Here is a 19,794-nt window from a genome sequence, read left to right as displayed (position 1 = left end):
TATCACAGCATCTGGAATATAGTATGTGCTCAGTAAATACTCACAGAGCTCAATTAGTAACTATTACTAATTCTGCTAGTACAACAGCTATTGTTACTGGGAGCTATTACAAAACACTGTTAAGAATATTTAATTTTGGTGACAGGGCTACAGAAAAATGTCCTCCTAAGGTGTACTCATGTTTTATTTATGGAAACAAAACTGTGAGGAGGTGCGGCATGCGCACGTGTAGTTACACTCCCAAAACAGAAATGTCAGTTTAACTGGTCATTGTTGATAGTGGTCAAGAAGTAACAGCAGAGGATGCTGGAAGGGAGAAGAAAAGTAGCTATAAGCTGCGAGTTGGAGACTTCCCAGAAAGGAAAAGTATAAAGCTAGAGATTCTATAGTAGCCGAAGGAGCTCCTTTTCACTAGGGAGGAGTCTGGTGACAGCACTGTCCTTTTAGAACAGTTCGTGACCCAGTGGTCAGAATCCAGAATTAAGGTTCCAAGAGGCCAGTATAGAGGGAAATGAGAAAATCAGGCATGGAAGACCTACCACTGCAAACTGGCTGGGACCAGAGTGAGGTGTCCAAGTCACAAAATGTTATTCCACTCTTCCAGTTAGGAAGAGTGATAAGAATAAGAAGAAAATTCAGCATGACTGGTAAAACTTACAGGATCATGGGCTGACTCTTTACCAAGTCAGATGGCTCTTATTATGGCAATAATTTTTCATAATAGAGATATTTATTATTATGTCCTATATAACAAATAAGTAACTTGGATGCAAGAAGTTCCAACATTAGTTAATTCAGAGACACAACGTTATCTATACCTCGGGTGTTTTCCAACTTTTTCTTACTTGTTGTTGGCCTTTATGTTCAGGCTTGTCCCTCATTGTCTCAAGGGTTACTGAATCATTAGGAGTCCCAGGCAAAATAGCTGACCTTTAAATTAGGAAAGCTCAAGATTATTTATAAAAAGTATAGGCAGAGTATAGGAAACCACAAGGGATAATGCTGTTCCCTAAGGGGCCAGTAACAACAGGAGGACTGCCACCATTCCTAAGTGTGGTAAGGCAATAGGAGGGAGCAGCTACACCTACTAGAACCAGGAAAGAGGAGGCACGTAGAGCAACTGACTGAGAAGAGCTATGACCTTCAGTATAAGGAAAGAGCCATCATCTGTGAAGACTGCGGGGAGAGGGGTAGAGGAATCACTGCTTCTCTCACTTTCTATTCTTCCAATCACCTGCCAGCGCTCCTCATGGATTAAACTCAATGGGAAGTCAGAGAGAAAGGGAACCCTTTAACTTGTCCATGTAGATCAGCCTTCTCTGAGAGCAGAATGCAGAAGGGAGGGGAGTGCATCGTGAAACAGAGGGTATCCAGCTTCGCTGTTATGCTCTAGGCATCAGATCCTCGCACAGCCACTTCTAGGGACAGGAAGGAGTCTCTCTCGGTGTGTCTTATTAGTATTATTATTTTAGAGAGACTGAAACTTTCTCCAAAGCTTCACAGAAAATTCTCTCACAGATCTCATTTTCTGGTCCTGAATTATGCGTCAATTTTCTAGCTGCAAGGGAACCTAGGAAAATTATACTACTATCAGTCACTATAATGGGCGTAGGGGGACATGCAGGAAATCAGAGCTGTGTGGGCAATCAGTAGTTGTGCATGTTGTAAGAAAAATGCATTTCTTTTCAAAACTTAGAAAATATCTAATAAATGGCTATTATTAAAAAGACTGGCCACACCAAGTGTTGCAAGGGTGTAGAGCAGCTAGAACTCTCATAATCTGGTAGGAATGTAAAATGATACAACCACTCTAGAAAAAATATGAAAGTTTCTTAGAAAGCTAAATATACATCTACCATAGAATCCAGTAATTCAAGTTGTAGATAATTACCCACTACAAATTGAAGCGTACGTTAGTAAAAAGACTTACCAACAAATTTATAGTATTCTTATTTCTAATAGCCCCCAAATGCAAACAACCTAAATGTTACTAAACAGGGGACAGGATAAACAATTTATGGTATATCCACACAATGAAGTATAATTCCGCAATAAAAAGAATGAACTGCTGGTACATGGATGAATCTCAAAATTACTATGCTGAATGAAAGAAGTCAGCAAGAGAATATATACTATCTGAATCTATTTAATAAAAAAACTCTAGAAAGTAAATACAAAGTCATCTGTAGTGATGGAAAGCAGTGGTTTCTTGGAAGACAGGAATGAGGAAGGGATGGGTGAGGGAGGACAAAGGGGCATAGGGAAACTTGGAGGGGTAATGAATATGCTGATTATCTTGTGAAGGTTTCACAGGTCTATTCATATGTCAAAATGGATCAAATTGTACACTTTAAAGTGTATACATTAAAATATATGCAGTTGATATGTCAATTATAATACAATGCTGTTTTTGAAAAAAAATAATTTTAAAAACTAATCAAATACAGAAAATTTGAGATTAAAGCATTGTGTAAGTCAAGGTATTTTGTGGCAGTCATGAATCTCAGTTCACACCAGGTATCTCAGTAGAGAAGGTCACAGTTTCCCTGCTGAAGAATTCTCAGTAAAAGCCTTTGTGGCCCGGCCACCCAGAGCTCTGAGGACTAACCCCTTACATAGTCACAGGGTCTGGCCAGGGTCTAGTATATGAAGGAAAAATTCCATACATTTTCTTTCTTTCTTTTTTTCCTTGTTGACAATGTATACAAGTAGTTTCTGTACCACTTTTTATTTGAGCATTGAGTATCCTGGACTGGTGAATGATATTTATCTTTTTCTTTTATTCCCTCTCTTGTTTTCCTTTTTTCTATCTTCAGGAGATTTTCTCATCTTTATCTTTCAACTCTTCTGTTGAATTTAAACATTTTTTCTATTATAATTTTACTTTCCAAGGCTCATGTTTCCTCTGTGTTCCTTAAAAACAAGTTCTCTGTTCTTGTTTCTTAGTAATAGTAATTTCCTTATATTGCTAATCATTATGAGTCATAGTGATGTCTTTTTCTTTTCAACTTCTCTCCTTTCATTATGTCTGTTCTCCAAGTAGTGTCCACTTTTGATTGTTGTGGACTTCACTTTATAATTTTCCATTGTCTGATCCTTGATGGTTCATGTTGAAGAACTTTTTTTTTTTTTTTTTTTTTTAAAGGCTGGTTGGAAATTCATGGTGTGAGATTAGCTGACTGAAGTATTTACTGCAGGGGATCTGGCAAGGCTATTTATTTAAAGAACCTCAAATGTTGTATTCTTTGTCTCTTTGGGGGCAATCCATTCCCCAGTCCTCTACTTAGGTTGAAAGCCTGATTGCCAGTGTTCTGGGAACCACAAAAGTAATTGGATCCCCGATTTCAGGGATCATATGTAGACATTCACATAGGCTTTCTTTTTTCTTTTTTTTAACCAGGGGAGAAGCAAACGCAGTCTCCCACTACCACAAATTATGCAGACGAATTTTCCAAATGTGGGTATATCACAGGGTCAACATATCTGAAATGCAGCATTTAAGCCTCACTCTGGGAAAACCACCTTTGTGATAAGGGTATCTCCCCTGCCAGGTAAATATGCACGTATGCTTTCTAAGTTCAGTGTGTAGAACCCCTGACCTTAACACTCACTCCCTGTACAGAGACCCCCTGCTTTATTACTTCCAGGGAATGTAACTTTGTTCTTTCATTATACTGAGAGAAGCAGATGCCCAGCTGTGTGAGGTTGGGAAGGGGCTCTGACTACTAGACTTTTTAAAATCAATCCTCCTCCTCAGAGTCTTCTTCACCTCTTCCCTGTTTCTACAGAGGTTGAGGCTTTCGGAGGACTCTGCAACACAAAACATGTTGGATTTTAGCTTTCTCTGTTGCTAGTAAGATTCCATTCTTTTTCAAGTCTGCAAACTCCTTTACCAATTGTTGCTTTGTTTTCCAACCTCCAAAATGTTGTTGCTGTTGTCCCCTCTCCAAGTGACCCCCTACTTGGGTATATACCTTAAGAAATGCCTTTTCTGATGATTAGGAGCGATGTTAGCTGTGGAGTGACATGAGCTTTTTTATATCTGTGGACATGGTCCTGATCTACCTCCTGTGGTTCTTAACCATGGTGGAAGTCCCATCAGTAGGCATCTGTGACAGACTGTGACCAGATGAACTACGGAACAAATAAGAAGGTTCGAGTGCAACCCTCTCTATTCCAAGAAGACAAAGGGTTTAGATTATGTCCTTTTCTGGTCTTTACTTAAAGAATATGCATGAGAGAAACAGCAAGATTATATATTTTAGCAATAATTAAAAGTAGTAAAAAGTCAAATTAAAATTTTTCAGTTTTTGTAGAAAATTTATCTAATCTATAAACAGATAAGATAGATATATTTAATTTGTATAATGGGGTTGGTAAGATTAAAAACATAATTTTTTCTCAGAGTGGTATCCCAGAGCTGTCCTCTAGCTACATTTTTGCCTTACACACTTTCCTGTGTTTAGGATGAAAACACAGATATTTTGGTGTATAAACCTGGATGCATATCTATAATAGTACCAATATTCTGTTACATGATTAGATGGCTCTTCTGTACTATTTGGGTGTGTTCCCGTTATAGAACTATTTCCTTCTCACTAAAAACCACAGATTCTAAAACTTAATTGAACTGATCAATGCCTCTAGCTAACCAACATTTGCCACATTTCCAGTGGCTTTGGAATTATTGCAAATTAATTACCGATTTGTCTTGAGCTATGATTCATTGTAAACTCCTTAAAACCAGTAAAGACAGAAAGACCTGCCATTTAGTACAGAGGTGTCTCTGGAGCTTCTTAGCACTATGAATTGTTGTGTGAATTTATATGGATAAACCAAATGAGGTTGTTTATGAGAAACTTATTCTCAAAGTTCATAAAGGCTTTAAGGCTGGAACTTGGCTGCTGATGGCAAATGCACAAGTAGATGTAAATGTAATTCAACCATTAAAATCTGAAGCCATAAAAGCAAGGAGATTCACAGTTAAAGGAGGAAATGGGTTGTGCAGTGCGTTCTCCAGCCGTGATGCACAATGGGGTGTATTAAGGAATTGGAGACACCCCATAGTGTGAGACGTTCAAGGCATCTCTCATGTTTCATCCCTAACAGATTTCTGAGCATTTATGGACTTGAATATTGCTTCTAAAGTACCCTCTTTTGGGAGGTGCCTAGAAAGGAAAGAAACTTCTGTGTTTTTCCTTCATTATTACCATGTAGCCAGAGATGGAGGTAGAAGGGTGGATTCATATGGCGTGAAAGAATTTTGGGCTGGTAATCTAAAACACTGATGCTCTGGCTGACTCTTCCTCTAGGATTTCATGCATTCATGATGCTGTGTGCAGACCTCAGTTCAGGCAAAACTATAGAACAGAGACTTAGTGTAGCCCTGCATGCTCTGTTCAGCTTGGATGTACAGAATTTAATTTTTTATCAACATGAGAGCTATTTGGAACAATGGGAAATTGTTTTCCATTTCTACTTCTCTCAACTATAGAAAAATAAAATCTCAATTTGGCTTTCTGTGAATGGCTGGTTAGTGACGAATAGAAAGTCTTAGAAATGACCTAACTTGCATATATTTTGTGGTTTCAAAAAACTCCTCATTTAAAATATACATTTTTTAAAAGTCAATCTTTAAAAGTGACCTGCTTTTTAGATGACCTAGTAAATATAATAGCTCAACTGAGGGGAAGAGTCGTCTTGCAAACTGCAGCCTATAAGGAAGTCTTTCCATTGCCTGAAAATGTAAGGCTGTTGAGAAGATGTCAACTGCTGTCTAGAGAAACAAAGGATAAGTGTGTTTTGTTTTTTAAAAAACGAAGTTTCATTATACAAGCTTGTGTGTTCCACATCTGAATTTGAAATTAATCAGGAAAAGAGGGCCTAAAGTATAGGGAGAAAGATGGTTGAAATGGCGAATGATGAACCAGGTATGTGGTTGATGTCATGTGAATAGCCACTGTTTTAATAAGCCAAGGAGCCTGTATTGGCCACCACTATGATATAAAAGACATATGGTCATGTGCATTTAAGGTCTTAAAAATGACTCCACCCCTATCATCTACATCAAAAGAAAAATGTTTATAATAATACATATATTGACTTCTGCTTTCTAGTCAATAACAAGATTTATTGTCCCACTCTTCAGTCAATTTTAACCTCTTTGGGTCAACAAATCTTGATATTGATCTCAACAGAAGTCAATACCTGCTTATTACTTACCTCCACATTTAGACGCCAACCAACAATTCTTATGGGCATTCCTTTGACACAGAAAAGTGAATACTGGCTGTCTACTTTCTATACAAGATGTATTTCTGTGGGCTTCATATAGAATGTCACTTTTATAAGCCTAAAGTCAGATCTAGTTATAAAACAAAATGAGAAAAAAAGATAGATGGTTTCCAATATCTGTAATTATGAACGAGGCAGAGGTTTAGTATTCCCTTATCATTTCCTAAATAATAAAATCACAGTCTTTTATATTAATTATGCTGCAGTCATTTCCTACATCAAAGATAATTAGGCAACATGATATTTTTCATTCACCAAAGAGAGAACACAATAAGTATTTTTAACAATGAAACCTTAATGTGGTATAAGGTTAAAATAAACAATAATAAATAAAATAAATAAATAGTATCTCAAATGCTTTTAAAAACAAGAAAAGCAGACTAGTTATCCATTCCAGCAATTACCCAAATGTCTGCCAACCTCTAACCTCTAAATGTTGACTTTAGTCAAAGACATTCTAGGTTAGATAACTAAGTAACTATCAGGAAGGGAGTTGTGTTTGTTTGTTTGCTTGGCAACTGAAAAGAAATGATGATCAAGGAAGCAGCCTTGCCTGGAGTTTTTAATGAATGTGAGACAAGCCCTACCAAAGGCAATTATTAAACCATCCCCCAAAGTTGTTTGTTCCGCGTACAAATGCAGTCCTGGTTCCATAAGACCTCTAGGTGTAAAACAGCATCATCAGCCTTCTTGCCAGCCTCACCTGTTGAAATATTAAAAAGGAAGAATAAAACACCAATATGTACAAACCCAGGGGCAGACAAAGCAAAATACACTCAAGGCTGTAAGAAATTAATTTTTCAAATTCAATAAATAAACCTTCATTGCATACCTATGTTAAACTGCTTAAAATTAAAATTCAAGAATACTTATATTTTGTACTGCTCTTGAAATACTTTACCCTCCCTAGACTGACTCACACACACCATAAAGTCCACATTTAAAACTTACGTTTTGCTGCAGGCGAAATGCCAATAAATAATAACAAAAAGGGAAGAAAAGACTAATAGAGCCAGGTGACACAGATCACTTTATCACCAGCCCAAGTTTGCTTCTGCACAGTCCTATTTTCCAAATAATATAACTGCGAACAAATTTGCAGAAACTAAAAATGGAGCATTAGGAGCAAAAAGAACACTTAAGTACATAAATGTGTGTTAATTCCAAATACGTATACACTTTCATAATAACTGAAAGTTGTTTTCTAAAAGATGTGAAAGCATGTCCTTTCAATAGCCACTACCAGTGTGTTAATCAATTTTTACAAGCTTTGTCTGAGAGAGTTAATTTTTCCAAACGATGTCACTAATTTCACATTGTGCTTCTTGAATAAACTCATTAGCTTCCCCTGTAAGTCTTAGTTTCTATTCGCCAAAATTACCTGCTCAAAAGTGACAAATACAGTAGGGAGAAAAAATAAAACCTGTTGTTGTACTGACTCTGAATTCCTTTTGAAAACTTAATCACTTAGTTTGTGAGTTTAGACTGAACTCTAAGGTCATCTTGCAGATTCAGTTCTCATTTTTTCCTCCCCTCTCCCCACAGAAATCAGGAGAACTAGGGTTATGTGCCCTCCATTCAACTTTGCAAGGATGGTCATGTGAGAAGACTAAGTGAGCAGGACAGTGGTGAAATGGCTATACTGTATGATGTTTTTAAGGCTGATTTGTTATGGACTTAAGAAAGGTGAGGAAGAAAAATTGTTTTTCAAACTCGACCCTATTGATATCTTGAGTGGAGAATTCTTTGTTAGAGGAGAGAGGAATTGTCCTGTGCGTTGTAGAATGTTTAACAGCATTCCAGATCTCTGACAACAAAATGCCAGTAATACCACCCTAGTAGATGTGACAACCAAAAGTATCTCCTGACATTGTTAAGTGTTCCACTGGTGACAGAACTTTCATACCAAGATACATTTTATATGGAAGTAAAGCATCAAAAAATATTGCAAAATCATTGATTACTGTAACCACGAGGTACTGGTTAAATTGAGGTAGCCATTGTGAATTACTGTAGACAAAACAAACCCCACAATTACTGAATCATCTCTTCAAATGTGTTTATTCTTATGAATTGAGTCCTGGTTCCATAAGACCTCCGGATGTCAAACAGAATCAGTAGCCTTGTATTAAGTGAAAACACAGAACAGCATCTTTGAAAGTCAAGTCTGCAAGTCCATATTGAGAGTTGAATCTGAGAATTTCAGAGCTGGAAGGAATCTTGGAGAACATCTATACAAATACTGTCTTTTTACTCATGGACACTGAGTCTAGTCAGCGTATCAGACTTATCTAACATTACGTAACTAGTTAGTGGTAGTGGTGAGATAAGAATCCAAATCTTTGAAATCCAAATCCAGATTCTTTCTTCTATATCAAAGTATAGGTATATTTAGTATGGTAGGTTACTGAAGTTTTTCATTGACTGTTTTTCAGCCCCATTCATATATGTAAATTTAAAGCATGGCAGTAGTCTAGTTAAAATTTGCTTCAAATTTTTAAGAATCAGATCTTATGGCTTTGATTATCATCTCAGATAATTTTCCAGACGTCAGCTTTTATTTAGTAATAGGCATGTTCATCTTGAAATCCATTTTAAAGCATCTTGGCACTTTATTTTGGAAAATGTTATGTCATAATAATAAAATATTATTAGTTATTTCCACTTAAATATTTTTGAATCTCCTAAAACTTATTCTTCCTTCAAATCTCCCTCTAGTTTTCCCTAACTCTATTATTCGCCTAGTTTAAAAATTCACATTACCTTTTACTAATTATTTTTCTGAACACACAATAGCCAAACAATTTCTAAATCCTATTATTCCTTTTCTTCATAGTCTTTTTGAAAAATAATTATTTCTTTTCAGATCCATTGCTATCGGACTGTAGAGATCCTAATCAGTATGTCTACAGACTAGTAAGCTGAGACAAATGTATTTTGCTATATTTAGTCTTTTCTCCATCTACTACCCAACTCACTTTGCATATGACAATCTGAGGATTCTTACTAAAATATTTATGTCATAAATCCACCAATAAGTAAATATTCATTGAACAATTCCTGGGTCAAGTTAATGTTTTAGACACAAAAGATGGGTAGAAGTGGGGGGAGAGGAGGATTTATAGCCAAAAAAATTTTAAACGAGCTTCCTGCTTCTATGAGTTTATATTTCAGTTGAAATGCATATTGCAGTAAACTAAACGGCTTAATGCAAGAGCACACATACATGCAAATAGGTAAATACAGAAACTTGACATTTGCCATTTCAAATTTCTGAGATGTTTATCCTGATTTCCAGTTCAAAGATGAATCTTAGTGATAGCTTGAAAAGTAATAACTATACACATGTATTAACCTTTATAATCCCATTTGTGATCATCTCAACACTTTGTTCTTTCCCATGTGTGCTTGTTACAGCAACCAATTTTCCAGTAGTAGCAACCAATGTGCAGTAGCAGCTGATGTCCCCATCTGTTTCTGCTTGCTTTCAATTAAATAAATCATTGTATCACATGCTCAGGCTGACCAATGAACCCTTGGCTAAGGCAATTTTGAGAAGAACATTCCAGCAATGCAGAAACTATTGGCGCAGGCCAATATTTATTCAGGGATATTTATTCACAAGTCACCTCTCCATCAGGGTTCTATCTTCTAGGTTTCCATTTTCTGTCTTCCTGTTAAAGATGGAACCCAGACACTTAACTTGTAAGATAGTAGAGCAGAAATATAGGAAACAATGAGGCTCTGAGAGCCTATCCAAACTGCCTCAGTTTGGCCTAAGCTTTGGATGGTGATTGAGCATTCCTGTGTAATAAGTGCCCTTTTAGTTAAAATTATATATTCCCTTATTAAAAGATGGTTGAGATGGTCACTTCTGTGTGCAAGACACATTTCTTCTCTGGTGGTCCATCCTCAACTTTTCTAGAAATATCTCCCCTTGGCATTCACATTTTTAACACAGGAGCAATGATTTTATACAATATGACTCTGCCCCACAGAGGGTCACAGTTGATATATAAGAAGTTAGAACCTGAATCAAACTGGGCCACTGAACCCCTTCTCTGAGATTGTGAATTTTAGAGTGAGAGCTCTGGCATTGTCTCCTGAAACTAAAGATGTTAATTGTAAATTAATCTGAGAGTTCCTCACATTAATTTTATGCCATAGAATGTAAATCAACTGATTTACACAAGGAGAAAGAAAAATGGAGCAGATAAATAAAAAGGTACATTGACTAGAGATAAAGAAAATCCTGAATTCTTCTATTCCTGGATAGTTCCTGAGCCCAATTGTATTACTGACATTTCTGTAGCTTAGATTTCTCCTGGATTCTATGGGATATCTCATTATTCTCCCAATAAATTCTCCTATTTCTGTAAAGCTTTTCACACTGGATTCCTGCCACCTGTAATTAAAATATGTATCATGAATACATTTTGCCTCCTGCAACTCCATTAGAGGAAAATGTAGTTTTGAGTAGAAACCAATCTAAAGGCCATGAATAAACAGTCACGTATACAAACACACAGATGCACACACACAGAGATGCTAAAAGCTAGGCCTATATAAGTTTAGATTCTATCTTACAAACAAATGAAGGTTACAGTAGCAGCATTATTAAGAAGAAGCAAATTAGAGTTTACCATGTCATTATCTGGTTCAAAACATTTACTTATATCCTGTTATCATTAGAGTGCAAACTCTTGAGTCTGGGTTTCAAGGTCTCTTAACAGAAGCCCCTAAGCCACCTGTGGCAGTACTTGCCATCATTTCTACACAATTCCTCCCTACCCATTCTCAGCTAAGTTCTTTTGCCATGCTTCCTGCCTGACAGGCCCGCCTCTTCCTCTATGTCCAATAAAACTCTTGTCATTCTTCTGGGCCACATTTTTAGTTTCTACCTCCTGAGTTCTTGAGTCCACAGAAAGATCTCCATTCTCTGAAATCTTAGAACTCTCGTTATTTTAACCACTTCTTTAACATTTACTACTTGTACCATATATAATTAGTCAACTATTTCAGAGGTCTTGGTTTTAATTTCTCCTGGGAGATTTTTTTTTTTTTTTTTTGAGACAGAGTATCGCTCTGTCGCCCAGGCTGGAGTGCAGTGGCATGATCTTGGCTCACTGCAAGCTCCACCTCCCAGGTTCATACCATTCTTCTGCCTCAGCCTCCGGAGTAGCTGGGACTACAGGTGCCTGCCACCACGCCTGGCTAATTTTTTTGTATTTTTTAGTAGAGACAGGGTTTCACTGTGTTAGCCAGAATGGTCTCCATCTCCTGATTTCGTGATCCATCCGCCTTGGCCTCCCAAATTGCTGGGATTACAGGTGTGAGCCACCGTGCCCGACCCCTGCTGGGAGATCATGCCTAAGCTCTTTGAGGGCAGAGACCATGCCTTTCTTTTTACAACACTTCCTCCCTTCCCTGAATCCACTGAAAGTGAGCATTTGGTAGAGTGTATTTTATTTGAATTAACACATACAAGAGTAAAATATAGCATATTCCCTAAGGGAACCAATTATAAATTTTGTTTAAAGGAGCATTAAAAAGTTAAAATAAAAAACTCACATTGGCAGAAGATAAAAAAGTTTTAACCACCAGCTGCTGCTGATATAGGGACATTTGATAATGAAAAACAGAAATAAATCTTAAAGGAAAAGAGCTTGTGAGTGAATTGGAAGGGACGATGGTTAGAGAGAGGGAGGAAACATACAAATCCTGTAATATACTTATTTTTTAAAAATCAAGTAAAGTCTGTGCATCCCCTCCCCTTGTAGATTATAAACTCCATGAGGCCAATTATCCCATCTGCTTTGTTCATCACAGTAAAGCCAATACCTGACTCTCAGTCGAGAGGGATCCAGTAAGCACTTCTGGAATGGTAAACCACTGTTGTACAATCAGAATACATTTTAAAGTGAGAATGTCTATAGAGGTGATAGGCACTTGGTATAGTGCAAAATTTGCACCCAATTCCTGCAGTGGCAACTAGGGACTGACTGACACAAGCAAAGTATTAAAAGCACTATTGATGAAATTTGTATAGTGAGGGAGAAAACCTCTGTACCACGGAGGCTAAAGCCACATTAGTTGCAGGCAGGAAGACTGACAGCTGTCATTAACAGAGGGACTCTGATAAAAAAAGGAATGATCAAAGCAACATTGGACAACATGGAACTAGAACAATGCAGATGAGCAGAGGACATAGAAACTGATGTGAAGAGTGGACATAGAAGAGACTCAAACTACTACCAAAGAGGAGTGTTCCCTAACTTCTCCTACTTATGGGTTTTAATAGAATCTTAGTGAAGAAAAATGATAGTTTTATCAGTAAGCTTCTTCTAGATTTTACTTCAGAAACAAATGACCCTCAACTCTAAGTGGCTTAAGACCACACAGCTCGATCACATTTTAGGTTGGCTGTAGGTCTGCTGAAGCCCTGTTTACTTTCTCTTTGTTCTAGAACACTGGCCAATATAGCAGCTATTATCTGGGATCCTGCCAAACTTGAATTGCCAAATTTAGCAAATGAAAATACAAAACATCCAATTAAATTTGGATTTGAGATAAATAGCGAATGATTTTTAGGTACAGAAATATGTCTCTTGCAATATTTGGGATAGACTTATGCCAAAAAAGATTTGTTGTTTATCTGATTCTGATTTAATCATGTGCCCTGTATTTTTTTTTCCCTGGAAACCCTTTGCCAGATTCATGAGAGACAAAAAAGAAAAATGTGACCTTATGAAGGCTTTTACACCTTTTACTCAGATGTGGCATTTGGCGGGTGCAGTGGCTCATGCCTGTAATCCCAGCACTTTAGGAGGCCAAGGTGGGAGATCAGGAGCTTGGGACCAGCCTGGTCAACATGCTGAAGTCCCATCTCTACCAAAAATTACAAAAATTAGCCAGGCATGGTAGTATGCTTGTAATCCCAGTTACTTGGAAGGCTGAGGCACGAGAATCACTTAAACTTGGGAGGTGGAGGCTGCAGTGAGTCAAAGTAGTGCAACTGCACTCTAGCCTGGGTGACAGAGTGATATCCTGTCTCAAAAAAAAAATAAAGAAAGAAAGAAAAGAAAAAGGCATTTGACACTTCCATTCTTCTCACTCATTGGCCAAACAAGGCACATGATTAAACTAGTATTATTGGGGTAAGAGGCATTATCCTCCTTTAGAGATAGGCCTGGAAAAGAGCATCCATATCAAAGGATATTACTCATTTGTATTATGTGTTTGTGAGTGCGTGTGGGCGTGCACACATTGGGGTGGGGGTGCTTTCATCTCTATAAAGGAGCTACAATAACTCCTTCCACTAGTGTTAAGAAGTAGCAGGAGCAGGAAGGGCCGCTTGACGTCTACACCTTCTCATTCTCTGAGCTGTCAAGGGAACAGCAGTTCCTGAAACTGTTCTAGTTGAGGGAACCACTTTAATTTGACAATGAGGGGTCATTTCTGTTAGGCTGATTGCCTTAGATCTCATTATTTTAGGGCAAGGCCCTTGATACTGGTGAGTGAGCAGTGACCAAGAAAGCAATCTGAGTGGGAGAAGAAAGTGGTTTGCTAGCAGAGGCTAACGCATCTCTGAAGGGTTCACGTTTGCCTGTGGCATCTTCCACACCTCCTTCTTGGGGCCACCTTCCTTCTTTATACACCCATTAGCTGGCTCTTCTTTGTAATTATTTTTCCAATTAAAGCACTCCTTGTTCATGTTTCACTGCATGTCAAATGATATTTTTCTAGAGGAAAGGGTGATGGTAGATAGAGAGATGAGCTGGTGACACAAAAGATTTTCCTGGTTCCCACAGCCTTCTTCGTTTGGCCCAAAGTCTTACATATATTCAAATTCTTTCATAAAAAAACTAATTGCTAACTTTCTTTATTCTTTTGTGCCTGCAAGAATTCATCGTTTACTTAGTATAACGGGTGAAAATTGTTCACATTTCCGAGGTCAATCATAATAGAATGAGATTCCTGAAATAACCTGGGCTATGATAAATACATTGATCTACATGGACTTCTGTTCTGCTGAGTTTTTTCTTTCTGTTCAAGGCTGTTTCTAAATATTATTTTCCTACTTCATTATAATGTGCCTCATATTCAGAGTTTGCCTAAACAGGACATTTGGCTAATGAAGTGAGATAACGGGGAATTAAATGGTTTTCAGTGTGAAGAGAACAACGTTATTTACAGGGTATATTGCTGATTAAGATTTCTTTGTCTTTTAAAAGAGACAAAATGATAATTAAGCTCCTCAAACACAAAGTCATTCCCAACTTGTGATATGGTGTGATCACATGGGATTTCCTAATTTAATATCAATCACACATTTGAATGGGCTGGTATAAAATGAACTTACACACTGGTTGTCACAATTGCTGATGATAGGAGGGAATATATAGACGAAAAGTGTGGTTCATCTAAAAGCATATGAGTTTATCCAAAACTTCACAAGTATCTTTATTTGAGTGGAATTACTTCATCACAGAGCTATCAGCACGTAGAAATAGAAATGAACTATGTGGCTTTTGGTTTCAAGCACTAGGAATTGGCAAAATGTTTGTTTCAGATGATGGGGCAAAACTTGCAGATATTAAAAAATACAGAAAAATAAACTAGGTGCTACAGGCCACAGTAAACCTCACTTGATCCCATTATTAACTCACTTTACTTTGAATATATAAATAAGTCTTGATAATTTTCAGCTTTCCTTAAAAATACAAAGTATTGATAATTTTCAATTGTGTGTATGTGTGTGTGTTTATAATACATGCAAATTATTCTGTGGCTGAGAATTAAGGTTCCAGAACTCGAAGAAGCATTTTAACATCATCTCATTCTAGGGTGGCAGAATCTGGTCCAGGTCCTGCTGGTCCAGGTCCTTGCCTTTGGCAGATGTTGATGAATAATGGAAATTCTTTCTGTAGAGCACAGACTGAGAATCACAGTCCTTTTTAAAACAGCAGTGCAAACCTGGGCAACATAGTGAGACCCTGTCTCTACAAAAAATTAAAAAATTAGTTGGGTGTGGTGGGATGTGCCTGCAGCTACTCAGGAAGGTGAGGTGGGAGGATGGCTAGAGCCCCGGAGTTCAAGGCTGCAGTGAGCATGATCACACCACTGAACTCCAGACTGGGAGACAGAGTAAGATCCCATCTCAAAAACAAAAACAAACCAACCCAAAAAGACACAGGAGTTCAGGTAGCACTAGCAACTGGTCTGAGTTGACCTGCAAGAGGGAACCACTTTGCTATTGCTGAGAGCCCAATCCCTTCATCTTACAGGAGAGGATGCTGCAGTGGGTCGGATTTGATTTGCAAGTCCATCGTATGTCCACTTCACCAGGCTGTTTAGGCAATTTAATTTAACACAGATACTTCTGAATGACATTTTCTTTTTGTATGGCATTATTGATATAGAATATTATATAATCATTATCTCTTCCAAAATATTAGGAAAGGAGAAAATTGTCCTTTTATTTAGCATACATAATTAGTGAAAAAAGGGAGGTGCATAAAAACAGAAAAACAACCTAGAGACATTTTGTGAGTAATTCAAGCAAATTTCAGCATTGTTTTAAGCATTTTATATTGTCAGTTGTTTAAAATGATTTAGAGGTGGGGAGAGAGAGACATAGACTTTGAAATGGCAGATTCTGTATGTAGAGGACCTAGTGTGGATATTCCTGAGCCTAAGACTGAACTAATCAGCAGTCTGCCATCTGATGATGCATTGCTCTTCTGAAGAAAACAGGAGGTAAATAAGAACTAGGAGACAGAGGGAACCCAACATTCTTGTTAAGCACCACAAGATGGGAAATCTGTATTTTCACTGTGTGACTCAATACCTTCTGTGCATATTGTCCCACGTTGGGAAAATAGCTCTTAGTGCTTTTTTTTTCAGTTTTGAATTTAGTGGAGTGTATACAAAGAAAGATTTATTTTAGAAGTACCCGTGTTGTAGTCTCAACTTCTGGGGATGCAATGGCAAAAGCACGGTAGCTCAGGGTGTAATTGGTAAGCAAAGAAGCAAATTTTCAGTTTATTCAGCTTCCTGTGATTATAACTCCCCTGCCCGGGCTTCCTACCCACCCTCCCCAATTAGTTGACACACTCTTCATTCTTCTGAGGTACCCTCTGTCATTGGTCTCTTAAGACGTGGATTAAAATCTGTCTGGTGAGAATCTGATCATATCATTATTATTGAAGTGTAAATGACTAATAAAATGTTATCTTCTATAGAGACATTTGCATTTTAACAGAGACAAAGCCTTAAGCCAAAATAATCAGGGTCTTTTGTTTATTTTGTTCCCTTTGTACTTTTATCACACTAATCTTCCTACGCTGAGAAAGACAGTTAAGAGTAATCTTCAAAGGTTGTCATTATGTAAGTTGAGCAGCTTTGATGGGTTTGGGGATCAACTAGCCACAATGATGCATCTAGTTTTAAATGTAGAAATAAATTTTGTCCCATGAAAAATAATTTTTTTTTTCTGTTTGCCCTCAGTATAAGGAACTCTCTATTTTTGTGATTTGATTGAAATGGTTACAATTTCCTCACTGTCCCCCAACCCAGAGGGGTAGTCTCTTTTTCGAGATCTCTTCCTTCTCATAATGTGATTCTCAGCCCTTCAAAAAGACCTCTCACCCTCCCTCTCCAGGCTGGGGCCCAGAGCATGGTCCCATTAGAAGTATCATGCATAAATGCTATTTGACAATCATTGCTTTTTCTCTCCACCCCCAACCAAGACTCTTTCTCATAGTCCTAAATGCATTTTGTAAACTATAAGGTATTAAACAAGAGTAAATATACATTATCTCTGTGGTTATATTATCATTTCAAATTTTTATGGAGTCAGGAGAAACTGACATTGGGTAATCAGGTTTTCATGGATTGGATTATTAAAAGTGAGTCAAATAAAAGAGTTTGTTAGTATTTGCAGAGACATATTCTTCAACATATACTTTGGTGATAGCTGTCATTAAATGTTTAAACTTCTAACTAATAAATTAAAATGACCCTAGAAAAAGACAGGGAAAAAACTTAAAAGGAACACGTGGCTTAAGTTTTGATTATTATACAACTAAAACTTCAGCTGGGATAAACTCCAGCAATATTGCAAACTGTAGGCAGGCTAGTGAAGAAAAAAGGACAAACTGACTCATGTACTCTGCGTATGGCAAAAGAAGATTGTTAAAGTGAAAAAGAAAATAGTGGAGTAGAATAAGACCTCTAGAAGAAATACAGGACTGAAATCTTGTGTATTTCCTCAGTTTGAAAGGGAAGGCAATTATTTCTTGTTTTAAGTGGATGCTACTTCTCTTGAGGCTGTCCATGGTCCCTTCCTGGAACAAACACATATACGAAGTCACCACTGGGTATGTGTCAATGATCTAAGAACTGAGGGATATGGAAAATTGTGGATTGATCTTTACTCTTGCTGAGCTTCCTATCCTTTCTCTCAAAATGTGTGCCCAGTGTTAGTAATGCAGATCAAATGACCTTCCACCAACAGGGAAGTTGGTCAAGGGCTTAAGCAGGATGAATACATTTCTGTGTGTGTACTTACTCCCCCCTTTAAAAGCAACATTTGAAGGAAAGATGCAGAGCAAAATATCTAGAAATACAAATTTCAAAATCAAAATATGAAATGAATCACTACAATTGCAAGAACAGACATCGACAAATGAGATGCTGCAATGTGTTTTCCCTCTGGACCAGCAGTCCGAGGAAAAAAAAGAAAAGAAATCTAAGCTTAAGCTTTCATGCAACCAAATTGTTCAGGTGCCGGAAGCGTTATGCCTTGAGATATTTTGCCAAGTAAGTGGTGTTTCACTCTACACTAAAGAAAACTGCATTCTTTCTCATACTCACCAAAAAAATGAAAAAAATAAATCACACCTCTATTCAGAGCCCAAGTTGTCATCAGAAAGGAAAAGGTTGGAGTTCATTTATCATGTGCATTTCTATGGCTACAAAGATAATTGGGTTGATTCCATCTAGCCTTTGCTTCTCTCACATTTTAATTGAAAAGCCTCCAGAGTGTTGGAAGCACAGAGCTGGCCTGAGACTTGAGGAGACTTCAGTTAAGGCAGCGATGGACTAAAATGACAACCAGAAGACAGACTAAGCGGTCTGTTGGACCAGGAGCCTGTTGTGTTAATGCTCGAAACTTACTGGGAAAGGGGCTGACGGGGGAAGCCATACATTCTGTATATATTTTCTGCTAGAAAATCCAGGTTTCATTTCTGGCTACATTTAATTTAACATTTTTATCAAAGCATTTGTGTCAGAGTGAATACCTAGCTTTGGGACAGTTTTTAGCCTGCAGAATGTAAGCAAAGCCTGGTTGATTAAAATAAAGGGCTAGAGAGCAAATGGCATTGGCGTCAGCAGAGAGTGAAACCAGTCTGTAACTTTTGGGCAGCGTTAAAATGGGCATACATTTAACATCGTTTTTCATCATCGAACTTGCTCCTATTAAAACTTTGCAGGTTCAGTTGGTCAAATTTTTATGATTGAACATATTCTCTAAGCAAGCTCAAGATGTGCTTAGGAGATTAATTTATAAACTCTTCTGACTCTGAATCTCCAAGGTTTATTCTGTCTATGTGTTGTTTGCATAATACACTTTTGTACAGCTAAAGCACCACCTATAAAGGGATTATTTTCATATTCAGCACATTAAAAATCCAGCTCAATTCACAGATCCCATTCTGTGTTTATGCCTGAGATAACAGGTGAAAAGTATCTCATTACAAGTGTCCATGAAGCAAACATAAGAACGTGAATGTTTGGGGAAAGAATGTGCCCCTACTGAAATTAATTCCCCAATGGTTTTATTAAAGTCTGCAAATTGCATTATTTTCCCATCATATTTGAAATATTGCCCTCCTTTAATGCCTGCTCTAACCCATGCCATACCATCTTCCCTGGAGTGTCTAGACATGGTGTCTTAGATTTATGTGTATGATCTCAGTGTGTTACAACATCACTCCTGACTAATGCATTATTACAATACTTACAGATATTCCCAAGTGCCACTGTATTGATTAGAAAATCACCAATCTGCATATGCATACCATCTGTGCTGTAGAGAAGCAAAACATGCAGGATGACATTTGCCTTATTCGAAGGCAGATTCAGAAACCACTAATAGAACGAAGAGGGAATTCTCTTTTGCAGGGAAGGGATTTGGTTTTTTAGAATAGAAAAAAAGGTGGATGATATGAATTTTTATAGAACTATACAGTATAAAGTGTTTAAATCTAGTCACCTTTCTCTCTTTTCAGGTATATGGAAAGCCCAGGTCTCAGCATACAAACAGCATGCTTAACCATTTAGATCCTGAAAGTGATACCATGTCAGGACCACTGGTGCCATGAAATTGATAAATCTCAGCTGAACTGCAGCAGCCCTTTGGTAGAAAAGCTGCCTGTAGTGAGCAGTCAGTTGTGTCTCAGTGGAAAGGCCGAAAGCATGCCTGCAAAAGATGAA

This window comes from Colobus angolensis, unplaced genomic scaffold (assembly GCF_000951035.1).
Source record: "Colobus angolensis palliatus isolate OR3802 unplaced genomic scaffold, Cang.pa_1.0 Scaffold186, whole genome shotgun sequence".
NCBI lineage: Eukaryota > Metazoa > Chordata > Mammalia > Primates > Cercopithecidae > Colobus > Colobus angolensis.
This window is presented reverse-complemented; position numbering follows the sequence as displayed.